The following is a 19016-nucleotide window of genomic DNA, read 5'->3' as shown; positions in this document are numbered from 1 at the left end:
TCCAGTGCAACTACATATTTTCTTCTGGGCAAGCGCCTGCTTCCAGCCCGATCAGGTGACCTTTCACTTCTGGTACAACCACACATTTACTTCCGTGCAAGCGTGTGCTTCCAGCCCGACTGGGTGACCTTTCACTTCTGGTGCAACCACACATTTCCTTCTGGGCAAGTGTTTGCTTCCAACCCAACTGGGTGACCTTCCACACTCAGTGTAACCAAGCCTTCTCTTTTTCAGGCCAGCAGCTGCTTCCAGCACGCCAGGTGACCATTTACTTCCGGTCTAACAATTTATGACCTTCAGGGTAAGCGTCTGCTTCCAGCCCATGAATGAACTGATATCCTGGGTGAACATCACCACCCTCCCTTTCAAGGTGACCCAGTCACCCTACACATCAACTTCTTTTTGGCCACAGGCTCTGCTCTTGATTTGTTTCCTTTCGGTTCAACTCGCAAGGCCATTGCAGTAGCCTGCCAGTACCACCTGGGGCCTGACTGTCACCTGTTTGAGGCCTGTTCCCCACTGACACCCTCTGATTTTAGTTCAGGATCGCATTGTAAGTACTGCCATGCCTTGCTGTAAGCTTCCGCTGCCCGCAAGGTCCCCCACCATAGATGCGCCTCAATTCTTTCAATCTACCAATAACCCTTTGAATTCCATGTTGCCATTTTGTTCCATAGAATTGCATTCACCCTAATGTCTGACAGGTGCATCGCACTGCTGTAAACCAGCTAACCCTAATGCGTATCTTTCACAGCACCTCCTATGCTCCATCCATTGTTCATTCTCTCTCCAATTCCAAGACTCTGCAGCATCCCTGCGGTTAAATACTCCCCACTCCCAAGGGCACATTCCTATGGTTAGATTTATGACTGGGCTGAACCCAGTATCCCACTCCCTTGCCCAATCACTTTGTCTTAATTTTATCCCTCCCTCAACCCTGTCCAGTCCAGGTTCTGCTCCCTGGGGGAGGCCTCCACTAAGGCCCACAGTCCGGCCAAAGTCCCCCCCCCTCCTCTCCACAGCTGCAGGAAGGGTCAAAACAGGCATTAGCTCCCTGTTCGTTCTCCTGTTCCATCACACCCGGGCCATGCCTAGACTAGGAATGTGCAAAAGTTTAGCAAGTTCCCAGATTTGCACACAAAAGTTGCAAAGTTTGCAGGTCCAGGTTTCCCTTCACCCATGCAATGTTTTCTGTGCATTGCGAGTGAATTTAAACTCTAACCAAACAGATCAGCTTTAAAACACATGCAAAGGTTTCTGTGTAAATTCACCATTACAAACATTCTCCAGGAGGGAACAGAGGTTAAACTGCCTGGGGTCACCGAAAGGGTCTATGCAGATTGAAAGCCACCTTTAAAAAAAGGCTAGCAAAAAATACTGGCCAAAGTAGCACTACCTTGATATGGGAGGGCCAAATAGGTTGAGAATATGTCCAGAGTAACAACACTTGGTTGTACTGGAGCGAAGGTGATTGGCAGCTTGCCCAATTGTATAGAGAATGTCTACCCACCTGGCCGGGCTGGAGGAGCGCTGGGTGTCAGATCTTGACACGATTTTGGAACAACCTGTGTGCAGGAAAATATATTCCAAGGGCAGATTGATTGTTTGAAATGCCAAGATAAAAAAAAAAATGTAAGCTTACACCACACGGATGGGACGAATTGGTGCACACAATTGATTGTATTAACACCATGCAATTAATTGTATTAACACCAAACAACGTAGCAGATGCAAACACTGGAGTGGGGACGCATGGTGGGCGTGTGCAGGCATTCAAGGCTTGAGAGAGAAAGTTGTGGGTGAATTGAGAACAATGTTGGGCTGGCACATAGCATTGAAGTATGTCGGATGAGAGATTTCCCCCATCAAGAGAAAGGTAAACGGAGCACAAACCGTAATGAACTGGGACTTGCATCAGTCAAAAGGTGGAGAGCTATGAGCTGAAGCTTGCCTGGACCTCCCTCTTAGGAATTCTGGATATGATAAACTGGATTCATGCAGAATATGAAGTCCAAAAAACTCAAGGCATAGGGACATCCGTAGGGCATGCTTCAGAAATATGGGACCTACCCTTAAAGGAGTTGATGTTCCCCACATGACAAACTGCCTTAGGCTGAAGCCATGTGCATTTTTATGTCAGACTAAACAGTGAGATACTAAACGTATTGTTGCTATTATGAATATTTTGCTCTGACTCCTCACATAGCAACAGGTTGGCGATCTATTGACAGGCAATTAGAAGTGCCTGCTTAACCTAGTCTGACTAGTTTCAGAGTCCGTGCACTGCTGAAAGCCTTTTTAAAGTCGAGCGTGCAAGTGCTTTGACCTGTGGTAAGTATTGTGGGCTTTTAACCACACCCCCCTCAAACACATTACTTTCACTCGTTTGTGGGCTTGCCTTTCAAAAATCCTTTGCTATCATTTCTAAATGCCTTACGTTTGTCCCTCCTTGGGGATGTTTTGTTACCGCCTTGTAGACTGACCCTGTTACATGGATAATTGCATGACTGCAGATACGTTTGACTGCGAGCATACTTATTTTTCCTTTTGCGTCTCTCCTTCGCGCTCATGCTCATGGCGGCCATGGTGCTTTCAATCGGCTCGCTAACGTCAACTAATGTTTTACTTGTTATTTTAATGGTATTTTATGTTCTTATAGCATGGTATGATAAATCATGTTATAGTATTGTACATTATAGTGTGGTATGTTGTGTGATGTTATGTAGTTGAATGGTGTGTTGTATTTTATTGTGTTGTGCTCTGTTGTAAAAGCTCTGTTGTGCTTTGTTGTATTAAGTTATGTTGTGTTACAGTGTATTTTTATGACATTTTGTGTTGACAGGTCACATTAAGTTTTCTAAAAACAAATTAGGCTCTAGTACTCCCGTCGTGTAGCGAGCTGTGTCGGCTTCAGAGAGTGCGTCTTTTAAATGTGTTCCCAGAGTGTCTCTGACGTGACGGCTGATGCACCACTGAGTGCACGCGCCGTTAGTGAACAGGGCTCAAGCAGCTGTCAGTCAAGCAGGAGATTGGCACAGGTCACGCACCACAATTTGCGAGAAAGACGTGTGCATTGGCTGGAAACCATTTGCGTCGAAACAGTGTATACCCCTCCTTCCCGCCCCCCTGAGTATCTCCCACCGTTTTAGTGCCCATCTCATGTCCTCTGCTCACTCACACTCCTGCCCCACCTCTTGCACACACAGCCTCCTCCATCAAATCTCCCTCCACCCTGTCGCTCTCTCTCACACACCCCTTTCTTATACTCTCTTTTACCTCATAACCTATCTATTCTTTTTACTCTCGTCCCCTTTCTTCTTCCATCATTCTAACCGAAACGGGAGTTTTGCGCCTCTTATCATTTCTCTTTCTCCCTCTAAGACTTTTTACCCCCACTCTTACTCTCCAATTCATGTTTCTTGCTATATAAACCTGAAAACATTAGTACATAATGATCATTCTTTTAATTTTTAATGCGCACATGCCTGCACTCTTTCATATATACATCAGTATATATTCGTACTCATTCTAACCCATACACACACACAAAACAGTTTGGCATCGTGTACACAGCACTGACACTGACAGCGGCCTGCGGCGTCTCTGTAATCCTACGTGTTACACTGGCTGCAGAGCCTGTCCTCTTTGGGACCATCAATGTCCGACTGGCTGCAGAGCCTGTCCTTTCTAGAGCCATCCATGTCCTACTGCCTGCAGAGCCTGTCATCCCCGGTGATATCTATGCCTCACTCACTGCAGAGCCTGTGATCACCAAACACTCACCCTTCTACCCCCTCTGCATGTAACAGTTACCATAATTGTGTTTTTATGACTGTTACAGGCATCCATATTTCACTATTTGCACACCCACGGTTGATTAATATGCCCTATTTTTTAAGAAACTGCTCAGCTATTCTAAGGAGAAAACCTGCTTTCTTTAAAAGTACGAATGTCTAAAAGTAGCAAAACATTTTGCTACACCTGTTTATGAAAATATATATATATATATATATACACACACATATATTGTAAATAAGCTCTTTCACACGAAGATCTATATGTATTTATAATGTTTTTGCCTCTATTGCCTTGCAAGAAATGCCAGTAGTTTCACAATTATGGCTCGCCAAATAAACATTTTTTATTAAATGCCATGTGTTTAATGTCTGCCCTCCCTGTGCTTCCATCCATCTCTTTCTATCAACAGTTCCAATAATCATCTGTAGCAAATGCTGATCAGCGCCATGTGGTAAAGTAAGAGGCGAAAGCCATTCACAGCCGCATGGAAGCAGTTTTTATTAATTTACCATACTTGGAAAGACTATGCAAGAAGCGTCAGTTAATGATACACCTATATAACCTGGTACTGCTACAAATACGGACTAACCCACCATGATATATTTGCTAGTGAGGTCCGCAACATAACATGTTCAGTGTTTCCCATCACTCCAAAAATCGACTGCACACACACAATCTACACGTTGGTTATCCATGCCTCCGATCCACTGGCATCACGCTGCCTACATGGACCAACAATGCCTCCTCATAGAATGACAATGTAATGCTTGATAGACTTACACTTGCACTGGGCTTGGCATGTAGCTTGGATGTGGTTAAGGGAAACCCTGTCAAACAACTTAAGACTAGAGCCAGTTAGCCATCAATATTTTCACAAATTTTAGCTCGCTCAGTTCACTTTGGTCAGTTACCATGATGCACGTGACTGTAGTAGTTTGTATTTGTTACCGTGACTAATACTTTTATAATTATTATTATTTTAAGTTGAGCTGTCTACTCAAAACCACATAAATACATCCCACGTAAAACCACTGTCAAACAGCAACAATCCACATAAATAGACTTCAGACCATGCCACATAATTCCAATTAGCATACCACTCAATACCAGTTCCACACCACTAAAGTCATCTCCACACATTTCCATTCCATATCATACCACATCATTCAACCCAACACAATTGCACCATGCATCACATACGTCCAATTCACACCACAAAATTCACATCATGCCACAAAATCCAACAGCGCACCACATAATTAAACACCACTATATATATCACTCCACAACCTAAAATACCATTCCACGACACTTAATATCACAGTACACATATTTCCAATCCACACCATGCCACATAATTCCACTACACAAATCCACTCCACATCATGCAATTCCACACCACACAATTTCACAACAGTTTCAATCCAAACCACATAATTACACTCAACACCACATACATCCACTTCACAACACATTTATTTACAATGTCAATAGCTCTAATTCTCGCACACGCGCGACCTATTGGCTTTGCCAATGCTTCTTGCTTTCTGCACTCCACCTTTTCTCTTTACTATTTCCTTCTTGCTGTACTGCTTTCTTCTAAAAAAAAATAAAAAAAAAAAAAAAAAATTAAAGGATAAAATATAAGCAAAATAATAAAGAAGGCTGGGGAAGGACACTAACACTACTTTAATAATAACGCAAATTAGAATTCTTATTTGATCAGATCAGGAGAGTAATACAGCTCGGGAGAAGCAGATCGGCCCAGAACGATCACCAGAACATACTGTGGAAAAGAGGCCGACGAGTTTCATGGTATAACCCTCTCTCAGTACCTGGCTCGAAGCAAAGGCTGCAGTAGCGCGCCCGTGTGCCAAGGGCCCTCCTGAAAAGAAGGAAATAGATCCCCTAGCTGCTGCTGGAATTTTAAAATACAGCAATAATGCCACTGCATAGCTGAACCAGTAGAAGCTGGGCCCCCCCAAGGGCTGGACCTAGACGGACTGCCCCAAAAGCTAACTCACGAAAAGGTCATTATTAAGGTTCTATGCCATTTTCATAAGCAGATATTTTATTAAGTAATTTGAAACGTGCGTTTAATGCCAAAAGAAGTAATAAATTAATTCTCACTGCTCCGGAGAACATATGGTGATGGCAAACCTGATCACCTATGGTTCATTCTGTTGAGGAACTGGAATGGTGAAAAGTGTGAATCCTGAAACTGAGAGTCAGTACAGCCAGGCCATGCGGTGGTGGTGGGCAGCAGGTCACCCAGTCTGCGAGATGACTACATCAGTGTTCAAAAGGGACAGGTCCAGCAGAAAAGACTGAACAACGAAAGCTGCAATAGGTTGTTAGCCATACCAGGGACCTCCACCGCAACCATCCTTTGTTCAGGTTTGGCCATGGCGACCTCCTACACTGCTTTCTGCGCACTTATTTATTTTTTAAATAACTCGTTTGGCAGCAAAATAACACTGGGCACAGCCATGTGCTGACAAGATAAAGAAGAGGAGGCAACTGTTTTGGTGCAGGCTTGTGGTGCACTGGGGAAGGCAGAATCCATTGGATTCAATCTCCAGTTCCCACAACCCTAGAGTTGCATGACTGCCAATCTTAATCGTAGTTTGAGTCGATGTTAAAGCTATGTGGGTTTCCAGGAACGGATGTGATCTGTTTTTTTGCTGTGTTATATGGCTATGCTTTTGCAAAGTGCTTGTACCAGCACAGTCTCCCTAACCTCCGCTTCCCAGTGATTGCATGGGGGGATGGGAGCCACATGCAAGGGTCTGTGGAGGGTCCATGGCTCTGTATATGGGACTAGGGTCAGGAAAATCTGATGAGCTCCAAATCTGTGAGCTTGATAAGGGGCCTGGGCAAATATTGATGGGCTCAGCAAGAACAAATGAATTTGCTGTCTTCTTCTGCAGGGTAGCAAGAGCATGTCAAACTACTAGGAAGTTCTGGTTCCTCAGCTGGGTCAGTAACAATATGCATTCATATTACGTCATCTTTCACTATGAAGCTAAATAGGGAATAAAACCCTGCATGGATGCTATTGTGCAATAAAGCTGTAAATAGCTTTACTAGATTTGTGGTTTAAATTATATGGAGAAGCCAAAACGTACGAAGCTTAATCAAATCTGCATTCTTTTTCATAGAGAAAGGCGGAGAAATTCTGAGGTTAATCAGCAACAATTATACAATATTCCACGCTTATCCTCATGATACAATATCATATTCTGGTTAATGGAAAAAGATTGTGCAGGAGATCTTGAACAAATAGGGTAAATATTTGCAGCAAAATATTTCTAAGCAAATGGTTGGTGCCATTTCACTTACTCAAGGAAAAATGTAATCTTCAGAATAAGATGTAAGATGGTTTGTCAATCAGACAGTTGTCCCATCCTTAAAGAAATGAAGTGGAAATACTTTTATTTGCTTCACCCATCAGTCATTAAAGGGGGCCTTCCAGCTTCTAAGTTTTAAAAACGTTTCAACTCATCATTCCTGGTATGAAGAGCTTTCACAATTTTGCACTGTCGTGAGAGGAGCTGGGTCTCTAACTCAAGTATTTTGACTGGGTGTTTGTTTTGCCTGGTAATCTGCTGAAATTCTTGGATTTAAATTTCCGGGATACACAATAGAAATTATGTTTAGAACGTTCTGCACATCTCCTCAGATGCCCGATTTCTGCTGAAATAGTAAGGGATGTATTTAAGACATCCGTTCTTAATATTCTTTTGTGACAGTTTTTGGGAAGGTGTTTCTGCTCACCTAAATCTGATAGGCTTAGACATCAAGAGCTCTTACTCTTAGATATTTTTCGACGCAATGGATCTCGATCCTCTTTACAGTTGGCTGAACAGAGATTTCCTTTCAGTGCATCCATCATAGAAATTAAAATCAATCAGAAGCTTTGGAAATATGATACTGTAAGGAAATGGCTCCCTGTTGCAATTACCCCCCACTTTTTGCCTGATGCTGATGCTGACTTGACTGAGAAGTGTGCTGGGACCCTGCTAACCAGGCCCCAGCACCAGTGTTCTTTCACCTAAAATGTACCAATGTCTCCACAACTGGCACAACCCTGGCATCCAGGTAAGTCCCTTGTAACTGGTACCCCTGGTACCAAGGGCCCTGATGCCTGCAGCATGTCTTATGCCACCCTAGGGACCCCTCACTCAGCACAGACACACTGCTTGCCAGCTTGTGTGTGCTGGTGGGGAGAAAATGACTAAGTCGACATGGCACTCCCCTCAGGGTGCCATGCCAACCTCACACTGCCTGTGGCATAGGTAAGTCACCCCTCTAGCAGGCCTTACAGCCCTAAGGCAGGGTGCACTATACCACAGGTGAGGGCATATGTGCATGAGCACTATGCCCCTACAGTGTCTAAGCAAAACCTTAGACATTGTAAGTGCAGGGTAGCCATAAGAGTATTTGGTCCGAGAGTCTGTCAAAAACGAACTCCACAGCTCCATAATGGCTACACTGAATACCGGGAAGTTTGGTATCAAACTTCTCAGAATAATAAACCCACCCTGATGCCAGTGTTGGATTTATTAAAAAATGCACACAGAGGGCATCTTAGAGATGCCCCCTGTATTTTACCCAATTGTTCAGTGCAGGACTGACTGGTCTGTGCCAGCCTGCTGCTGAGAGACGAGTTTCTGACCCCATGTGGTGAGGGCCTTTGTGCTCTCTGAGGATGGAAACAAAAGCCTGCTCTGGGTGGAGGTGCTTCACACCTCCCCCCTACAGGGACTGTAACACCTAGCAGTGAGCCTCAAAGGCTCAGGCTTCGTGTTACAATGCCCCAGGGCACTCCAGCTCATGGAGATGCCCGCCCCCTGGACACAGCCCCCACTTTTGGCGGCAAGTCCAGAGGAGATAATGAGAAAAACAAGGAGGAGTCACCCACTAGTCAGGACAGCCCCTAAGGTGTCCTGAGCTGAGGTGACCCCTGCCTTTAGAAATCCTCCATCTTGATTTTGGAGGATTCCCCCAATAGGAATAGGGATGTGCCCCCCTCCCCTCAGGGAGGAGGCACAAAGAGGGTGTGTAGCCACCCTCAAGGACAGTAGCCATTGGCTACTGCCCTCCCAGACCTAAACACACCCCTAAATTCAGTATTTAGGGGCTCCCCAGAACATAGGAAATCAGATTCCTGCAACCTAAGACGAAGAAGGACTGCTGAGCTGAAAAACCTGCAGAGAAGATGGAGACACCAACTGCTTTGGCCCCAGCTCTACCGGCCTGTCTCCCCACTTCAAGAAAACTGCAACAGCGACGCGTCCCACAGGGTCCAGCGACCTCTGAAGCCTCAGAGGACTACCCTGCATCTAAAAGGACCAGGAACTCCTGAGGACAGCGGCTCTGCTCCAAGGAAGAAGCCTCTTTGCAACAAAGAAGCAACTTTGAAAGAACACACGTTTCCCGCCGGAAGCGTGAGACTTTGCACTCTGCACCCGACGCCCCCGGCTCGACTTGTGGAGAAACAACGCTACAGGGAGGACTCCCCGGCGACTGCGAGCCCGTGAGTAGCCAGAGTTGACCCCCCTGAGCCCCCACAGCGACGCCTGCAGAGGAAATCCAGAGGCTCCCCCTGACCGTGACTGCCTGCTTCACAGACCCGACGCCTGGTAAGGACACTGCACCCGCAGCCCCCAGGACCTGAAGGATCCAACCTCCAGTGCAGGAGCGACCCCCAGGTGGCCCTCTCCCTAGCCCAGGTGGTGGCTACCCCGAGGAGCCCCCCCCCCCCTTGCCTGCATCGCTGAAGAGACCCCTAGGTCTCCCATTGAACTACATTGCAAACCCGACGCCTGTTTTCAGGCCGCCCCCATGCCGTTGAGGGTGTACTTTTTGTGCTAACTTGTGTCCCCCCTGGTGCCCTACAAAACCCCCCTGGTCTGCCCTCCGAAGACTCGGGTACTTACCTGCTGGCAGACTGGAACCGGGGCACCCCCTTCTCCATTGAAGCCTATGCGTTTTGGGCACCACTTTGACCTCTGCACCTGACCGGCCCTGAGCTGCTGGTGTGGTAACTTTGGGGTTGCCATGAACCCCCAACGGTGGGCTACCTTGGACCCAACTTTGAACCCTGTAGGTGGTTTACTTACCTCCCCCAGAACTGTTGAAAATTGCACTAAGTGTCCAGTTTTAAAATAGCATATACAGTTTTCACACAAATGGCAATAAGCTATTTTGCTAATGCAAAGTTCCTAAAGTTCCTAAGTGAAATACCTTTCATTTAAAGTATTGTTTGTAAATCTTGAACCTGTAGTTCTTAAAATAAACTAAGAAAATATATTTTTCTATATAAAAACCTATTGGCCTGGAATTGTCTTTGAGTGTGTGTTCCTCATTTATTGCCTGTGTGTGTACAACAAATGCTTAACACTACCCTCTGATAAGCCTACTGCTCGACCACACTACCACAAAATAGAGCATTAAAATTATCTCTTTTTGCCACTATCTTACTTTTAAGGGGAACCCTTGGACTCTGTGCATGCTATTTCTTACTTTGAAATAGTACATACAGAGCCAACTTCCTGCAGATACAAAAACTAAAACTCGAGTCTTGGGTGAGCAACCGGACCACTTGAGCATCCATGAATTAAGTTAGTCCATCAGTGCAGTTCTGTTTTGCATACATCTGCGAATGTATCTGGACACTTTCAAGAATTCTACAATTAAAATATGGTTGTCTCTTCCGCTTTTCTTGTTCCAATTTGTCTTGTAATATAATTTTCCTTTTTTGTGTTTCCATATTCAGGGGTCAACTTCGTTAGGTAATTATTTTGGGAGGATTTTCTACCCTTTACTATTAAAAATAAAAAACCTTCTTACAAGCACTCAAAACATATCATATGTATGTCACTGCTAATTCAGAAGACCTAGTCACATTCTCTTGTGGCTGTTAATAGAAGATGATCATGACGGTCCAATCTTAAATCTAATTCTCATCACAAGTGTAACAATTCCCCCAAAAAACGGAAAATGGACAAAAATATTAATTTATAAACAATTTTCTACCTCAGTTGTTATCACAGGATCGCAACCTCTCTTCGTAAGCCTGCACCTATACTAACTCAGCAGTACCTTCTCACTCAATTAACACCTTCACAACATTTACAAATCGATTCCTCACGAAATCCAGGAAATGACATCATAACCAACCCCAGTTTTGAAGGAGCTTCTGATATGATATCTTCCAAGCAGACCTGTGAACGGTGCTTCTTCCAATTACCTCTTGGTCAGGGACTCAATTTTGGAGAAAGCCTTTCAGGACACCATTTTCAAGTGCCCACAATGGGTGATACACGTGTGCCTTTGCATTTTTAGTGGTAAAATTAAGTCTAGCACTATTCTACTGTCACTCTTTCTACCAAGGAATTGTGCTTGGGGGCTCTTTTTGTTTTAAAAAGAAATCACTGTTCGAAGCATTCCCCTTACTGAGGCAGCCTTGTCTGACAAAGTCATCTATGGATTTCTGAAGTATATGCATCAGATCATGTTGGCACAGTGGGCTACTGACTAGCCAGAGATCTAAATGCAGGCATGTACAGACCCCTAGGCACCAATATGAAGAGAGGAAAGTGGAACAAAGTCTATTAAGAGGTACTCACAATAATGTGAAATAAATATTTAGGTGTCTGGCACAATCAGTGATATAGAAACTGAATGTATAATGTTAATTTGAAAATCATATTTATTTATCATCTTGTTTTCTCCCTCAACGGAGAGAAGACTGAGCAGCAATATAAAGTGGTAATTACTTTTCTTAAAACACATTAACCGAACAGCTCTGAAAACGGAGTTACAAATGAGTAGTTAAGTAGCCAATGAGCGGCTCATAACTCTCAGGACTCACAGATGCACGTTAAGGGAGGCTACAGTATAACCATCTATATATTTCTGTGTCAATTATTTGAGAACATTGATTTGCTATCTAACAGGTACATTTTCAGTAGGCATAAAACAACAACAATGGAGAATAGTAGTCAAATGAACACTGGTTTATATGCTAAATCAGTGGTTCCCAATCTTTTGACTTCTGTGGACCCCCATTTTATCAATACTGGAGCCCGGGGACCCCCACTGAATCATTATTGGAATCCTGGGGACCCCCACTGAGTTATTACTGATAGTTGGAACCTAATATTACATTTTCTAAGCAGTCGCGGACCCCCTGAGGAGGCTTCGCGGACCCCCAGGGGTCCCCGGCCCACAGGTTGGGAACCACTGTGCTAAATCATTGAGATACTTTTCTATTTCACTGGGATCCATCAACATTAAGACACTATATCAGTAATTGAATATGTGTGGGTGATGACACTTGTAATACACAATGAATTTTGTTTCATCCTTGAGAAAGTGTATGAGAAAAACACATCAGCTGAAAGTGTTTACTGTACCATACAGAAACTAAGCATAATGTAAAGATGAATTTTAGGAAAAGCAGAAAATCTTTAAAAAGAAAATCAGATTTTTGTTCCTACAAATCAGACGTTTCTCATGTATGGATATATATTTTCAGAGTAAAGAAGGCATCCTTGAAAAATAAGGCCCAGGAGCACAAATCCCTCTCCTGTGGCAATTAGTATAACAAATTATTTTTTAGTTGCATTTAAGATAAGGTGCCAATTGAAGACAAATTGCATCTATTGGTCAAGTCCAGCCCAAAGGCGCTATGATAAAATAAACGATCTGAGATATTAAAAACTGTTAAAAACTGAAAATATTACTATTTTTAAAAGCCTTTGGGATGTTTTGACCCTGAATGATTAATTTCTTAAAACCAGTTTCCACACACTTATTTTACAGTGAGAGATACAATGCTTGCGTAGCAGTGTCTCAGAGTGAGCACTCACATCAAAATACGAACATCGATAAAAATATAACCCTGAGTAAGGCTGTGCAAGTGAAAGAACTTGGGAGAGAGTAACAGGCAAAAGGCTTGGGCACCAACAGTTTGTTTGGGAACGTGCTGGAGCAGTCTGCGCTCCCTCAAGACAGACAGCATCACCAGCACCCCATCAGTGGCCACTGGAAGCTGGGACAGGCATAGGAGGTTTGCAAGTGGAGAGGTTCTCAAGAAAGCCTATTATTCAGGTATCACTTAACACCCATAATGAGTTGAATCTCCCAAACTACAATTGAAATGCAGGTTGTGAAAAGCTTTGGCCTTTCACAAGCTCAGTTACACGAACCAGGACTACACCAAGGACATGGTTGCTAGCACACCCTTACCTTATTTTATCATTTCTGAAAAACAGAATGAACATTTTTGGAAGCTAATTCCTCATCATCAAAAATAATGCCTGTAATAATACTGGAAGGAAAAACCCAAATTTTGTGGGGATAAAATTAAACTAGCTGCAGATTGTACAGCTCTGCCAACTTCAAAAACAGCATTTCATAGTGAGAGGAGAGGGTGGAGCTCCATGCCAGCAACCGCCTGAGAAGCACTTCTACCATTTCCCTCCAACAATCTTCCTCCCCCTCCAGAAAAAAATGCAAGAGCTTTCTAGGGCTGCCGCCGATTTCCTGCGGTGTCCTCCGTCCTCTTGTATTCAAGAACATCAGGTGCTCAAAAGCGTCCTAAAACGCACTAGAAACCGACTCACTGCAGCTTGCCTTTCTGGCCTCCATGTGATATTGGCTCCTCGCCGTGTGACCGCGTGATAGGAGCGAATACTGTGCGATACACGGTGCCCCTGTGTGAGTTAGCAAGTCTGTGGATATATTTTTTGTGAAAGGCATCAAACGCTGTATTCGCTCTGTTATAATGGACAGGGTGCTGTATTACATTAAAAATAAGAATCCTCATCACAAAAAGTGGAGGCTCTGCCACCCTTGTGTTCAGAGAGCCCTTGGCAGGGCGTTGGCTACGTAACCCTGCTTCGCTTGCAACAAGGCGAATTCTGGGGTGTGCCAGCATCTGTGCCTCTCCTTCATTTCATGGGTACAGGTGTGCTACATGGAAGAGATTGTGATCTCTTCTTGCCTTAGTGTAATTCATATCAGCATCTCAGGTTCGTCTTTAGCCAGTGGCATGGTGATGTGAAGGAGGCCTATCCCCTGCTGCATTGCAGTGGAGGGTGTTGTGCAATCACCCTGGATTGAAGTAAGGGAGCAAGTACAGGTCAGGTACTTGAACACAAATTAGGTAGGTGTCCAGAAGTAAGTAGCAAGTGCCTCCTCAGGCCACTAGCATGAGTGGCTGTGTTAAGAGGAGAGTGGTGCAAAGAAGTCACAAGTTCATCAACATCTGCAGCAAGGGAAGAAGTGGCACAGTTTCACAATAAATGTGTGTTACAGCAGTAGACACTGCGACGTGCCTCCACATTAGTGCTGTGGCAGCACTATTTTTTAAGATGCTCAAGTGGTGAGGACGAATATAGTGATGCAGTTTTTCACATTCTTTGCCTCCACGGCCCTCCTCCTGGAAACTCGCTTGAACTTATCACAAGACACAGCCATTCCACTCCAGCTGAAAGCAGTTTTACCTACTGGAGTTTTGCTATACATGTAGTAGCCATGGTGCAATACAGCAAGTCATAAATTGAAAAGCTCCGAGGTATTAACATTTTACCCGATGGAACAAGTAGAGAATACTATGAGTCCAAGAACTCCACATTAATATTCACACCATAAGCATGTAGTGTTAAGTGCTAGATGCTACAGTCACAAATGTTTATCTTGTTAAGGTTGCCAGACGTGTGGGAGACTCCTTCTAGCCACTGTGTTGCTTGACGTTGAAGCAAGAGTTGTCTCTGAAGGGCCACTAAAAAGAGGAACAAGCCACAGGTAAAAACCTCCAAAGGGCAGGAGAATTCCAAGTCTGAAATTAGTTGAGGACACCAGCACTCATTATCGCTGGACCAAACAGATAAGGACCAGACTCACTAGGAGCATCCTTCCCTGGAGATGAAGAGTAAAAAGTGGAAAAATTAGTAAACAAGAAAAGTAACCAAGCTAGAAAACCACAGTGCCAGTTGCCAGAGCCTTTGTGACATACAGTAGTGATGGTTCCAACTCCTCGTCTAAGAGAAACAAGAAATGAAAACATAAAAGCAAGAAGGCACATAAAAGAAGTTAATCAGCCATGATGTTTTGGGAAACTCCGAAATAAAGTATTAGCAGAGAAGTCCATGCTGGATTATGAAAGACATATTGAGACACTTCCTGTTTCTTGGACACAGCAACAGAGAATGAAACCTTAATATGCACAAACATGGAACCAGGGTTTCCAAAAGCAATTTCCGAGGGAATGATGTGAGAGGATAGAAGTGATTTCCCACAACACAGCCTTTTAACAGAAGGTGGTGAGAGAGAGGGACCAATGCCAATCAGGACCCTGGGCTGGACGAGACAGGCATCCGGCTGTTTTACATCTGCACAACCCACAGGCCCACCAGTAAGACCAAGACCCCCAAATTTGCCCACTCCCCAGAAGCAATGCAACTTCAGAGAGGGGTGGGCCCCACAGACCCCACCCAACGATAGGTGAACATGAACGTTTTTCCTAAAAGATAACTTGGAGGTGAGAAACTAACCCCGCAGTTAGCTCTGGAGACCAGGTAAAGTACAGAAGAAAGCCTGGTTTAGTGTTCGATATCTTAACTTTCGAAGTGTTCTGTCTAGCGCGGGTATATCTTCAGAGGATGTCAGAATATAAATAGGAACAAAGGTTGAGTAAGCTCCAACACTATGTAAATAACAAAGCACAGACTGGAATAAATGCAGGATTAGAGGGCGAGTATATACGAGGATTGCATGAGGAGTGCAACGATCTGGTTTGTTAACCCTAAAATGATGCAGACCAATCTTTTATTTAAATAAAAAAATAAAAAAAATGAGGGGAGGATGCCTTGGTGTGCGGACACACTTTGGAGGAGTTAGTAGAAGATCCTATACCAACAGATGTATATGTAGTTCCTCGCTCGAATTCAGCCCCACTGGTTCTCTTGAATCTAATCTCCGTATGTATCTGGACTCTAATTTTCTCAGATTTTTCTCCCTGTCACCTCCACGAACATCTTTTCTTATCCCATCAATTACACTGTATTTGACATCTTCTACTTGTCCCCTATGGAACTCGTGCACGTGTCGGGCAACCGGATAGGAGTCATCTTTGTTAAAAATGGCCCTAAGGTGTTGTAATATCCTTTTATGTACTTGTAGTTTGGTACTACCAACATATAATTTGGGACAAATGCATTTCAAAATATAAATAACATATTCACTCTTACAGTCATATCTGCCTTTTTTTTGGTGTGTATAGTTCTATCTCCTTGCCTGATGGTTTTGATGTTTTCCCCATTTTTACACGCCTTACATTTTGTGCATTTGAAGAGTCCATTTTGTGGTTTAAACCAACTGGTTTGGTAAGTTTTACATTGTCTCACATCACTTTTCACTAGTACATCTCTCATAGATGTCCCTTTCCTGTATGTTATCGTTGGTCTATTCTTTAGTTCCGTACCTATAACAGGATCACTTTTCAGCATGTGCCAATGTTTCTGTAACAATTTTCTTACCGATTCATGAGCAGTGTTGAAGGTGGTTATAAATCTCACATTAGTAGTGTCCTTATGTTTATCACTTTTCTTAATTGCAGAATTACCCTTCTTATCTGAGGTAAATAGCAATTGATCCCTGGAACGGGATTTAACTCTTGCAGCACTATTCTCTACTATCTCACTTGAATATCCCCTCTGTCTTAATCTCTCTATCATATTTTCCTGAACATTTGAATATTCATGTTCTTTACTACAAATCCTGTTTTTGTTGAGTGCTGGTTATCATAATGATTTTTAAGGTATTGTTCTTATGTTAGACGCAGTGGCGCGCGTCAAATCCAGGCACCATTGGCGTTCAGGTGCGGCGAGGAAAAAGCCGAATCAAGTGTTGATATATATATATATATATATATGGAAAATGTCACTTACCCAGTGTACATCTGTTCGTGGCATGAGACGCTGCAGATTCACATGCTTTGCACATCCCGCCATCTAGTGTTGGGCTCGGAGTGTTACAAGTTGTTTTTCTTCGAAGAAGTCTTTTCGAGTCACGAGATCGAGGGACTCCTCCCCTTTCGGCTCCATTGCGCATGGGCGTCGACTCCATCTTAGATTGTTTTCCCCGTAGAGGGTGAGGTAGGAGTTGTGTATTATAGTAATAGTGCCCATGCAATGGAATAAATATGTATGTACATAATGTGGTTTAAAGTGATATATTTACAAATTTACAAATGTTCAAGATCAACTTTGAAACGGCTACAGGCTCTCGGGGAGGCGGGTGGGCGCATGTGAATCTGCAGCGTCTCATGCCACAAACAGATGTACACTGGGTAAGTGACATTTTCCGTTCGATGGCATGTGTAGCTGCAGATACACATGCTTTGCATAGACTAGTAAGCAGTTATCTCCCCAAAAGCGGTGGCTCAGCCTGTAGGAGTTGAAGTTGTTTGAAATAAAGTTCGTAGTACTGCTTGTCCTACTGTGGCTTGTTGTGTTGTTAACACATCCACGCAGTAATGTTTGGTGAATGTATGAGGCGTAGACCATGTGGCTGCCTTACATATTTCAGTCATTGGAATGTTTCCTAGAAAGGCTATAGTAGCCCCTTTTTTCCTAGTTGAATGTGCCTTTGGTGTTATAGGCAGTTCTCTTTTTGCTTTGAGATAACAGGTTTGAATACATTTAACTATCCATCTGGCAATGCCTTGTTTGGATATTGGATTCCCTGTATGAGGTTTTTGAAAAGCAACGAATAGTTGTTTTGTTTTTCGTATTTGTTTTGTTCTATCAATGTAGGACATTAAAGCTCTTTTGATGTCTAATGTATGTAGTGCTCTTTCAGCTACAGAATCTGGTTCTGGAAAGAACACTGGTAGTTCTACTGTTTGATTTAAGTGAAACGTGATATGACTTTTGGTAAGAACTTTGGGTTAGTTCGTAAAACTACTTTATGCTTGTGTATTTGAATAAAGGGTTCTTGTATGGTAAATGCCTGTATTTCACTTACTCTTTTTAGAGATGTGATGGCAATGAGAAACGCTACTTTCCATGTTAAATATTGTATCTCACATGAGTGCATGGGTTCAAAAGGTGGACCCATGAGTCGTGTTAAGACAATGTTAAGGTTCCACGAAGGTACTGGTGGCGTTCTTGGTGGAATAATTCTCTTTAGGCCCTCCATAAATGCTTTTATGACTGGGATCCTAAATAATGAAGTTGAGTGCGTAATTTGCAGATAAGCTGAAATTGCAGTAAGATGTATTTTAATGGATGAAAAAGCTAGCTTTGACTTTTGTAAATGCAGTAAGTAGCTTACGATGTCTTTAGCAGATGTGTGTAATGGTTGAATTTGATTATTATGGCAATAATAAACAAATCTTTTCCACTTATTTGCATAGCAATGTCTTGTGGTTGGTTTCCTTGCTTGTTTTATGACCTCCATACATTCTTGTGTAAGAACTAGATGTCCGAATTCTAAGACTTCAGGAGCCAAATTGCTAGATTCAGTGATGCTGGATTTGGATGCCTGATCTGTTGTTTGTGTTGAGTTAACAGATCTGGTCTGTTTGGAAGCTTGATATGAGGCACTACTGAGAGGTCTAGTAGTGTTGTGTACCAAGGTTGTCTTGCCCAGGTTGGTGCTATTAGTATGAGTTTGTTATGACTCAATTTGTTTACTAGATACGGAAGGAGTGGGAGAGGGGGAAAAGCGTATGCAAATATCCCTGACCAGCTCATCCATAACGCATTGCCCTGAGATTGATCTTGTGGGTACCTGGATGCGAAGTTTTGGCATTTTGCGTTTTCTTTTGTTGCAAATAGGTCTATTTGTAGTGTTCCCCATCTTTGGAAGTAAGTGTTTAGTATTTGGGGGTGAATTTCCCATTTGTGGATCTGTTGGTGATCCCGAGAGAGATTGTCTGCTAACTGATTCCGAATCCCTGGAATAAACTGTGCTATTAGGCAAATGTGGTTGTGAATCGCCCAATGCCATATTCTCTGTGCCAGGAGACACAACTGTGTAGAGTGTGTTCCTCCCTGTTTGTATTATCTGAACATTGTTGTCATGTTGTCTGTTTTGACAAGAATGTGTTTGTGGCTTATTATGGGTTGAAATGCCTTCAACGCTAGAAATACTGCCAGTAGTTCTAAGTGATTTATGTGAAACTGTCTCTGCTGAGTGTC

At 43.4% G+C, this 19016-nt stretch overlaps 1 protein-coding gene across 2 annotated transcripts in view; it reads right to left on the bottom strand.

Moving 5' to 3' along the window:
- The window catches only part of TYK2 (tyrosine kinase 2), a 579821-nt gene that overhangs the window by 406341 nt on the left and 154464 nt on the right, over positions 1-19016 (bottom strand). The gene's annotated exons all lie outside the window — the stretch shown is intronic.

This window comes from Pleurodeles waltl, chromosome 4_2 (assembly GCF_031143425.1).
Source record: "Pleurodeles waltl isolate 20211129_DDA chromosome 4_2, aPleWal1.hap1.20221129, whole genome shotgun sequence".
Lineage (NCBI taxonomy): Eukaryota > Metazoa > Chordata > Amphibia > Caudata > Salamandridae > Pleurodeles > Pleurodeles waltl.
Note: the sequence above shows the minus strand (reverse complement) of the source record. Positions and strands in the feature narration are given on the sequence as shown.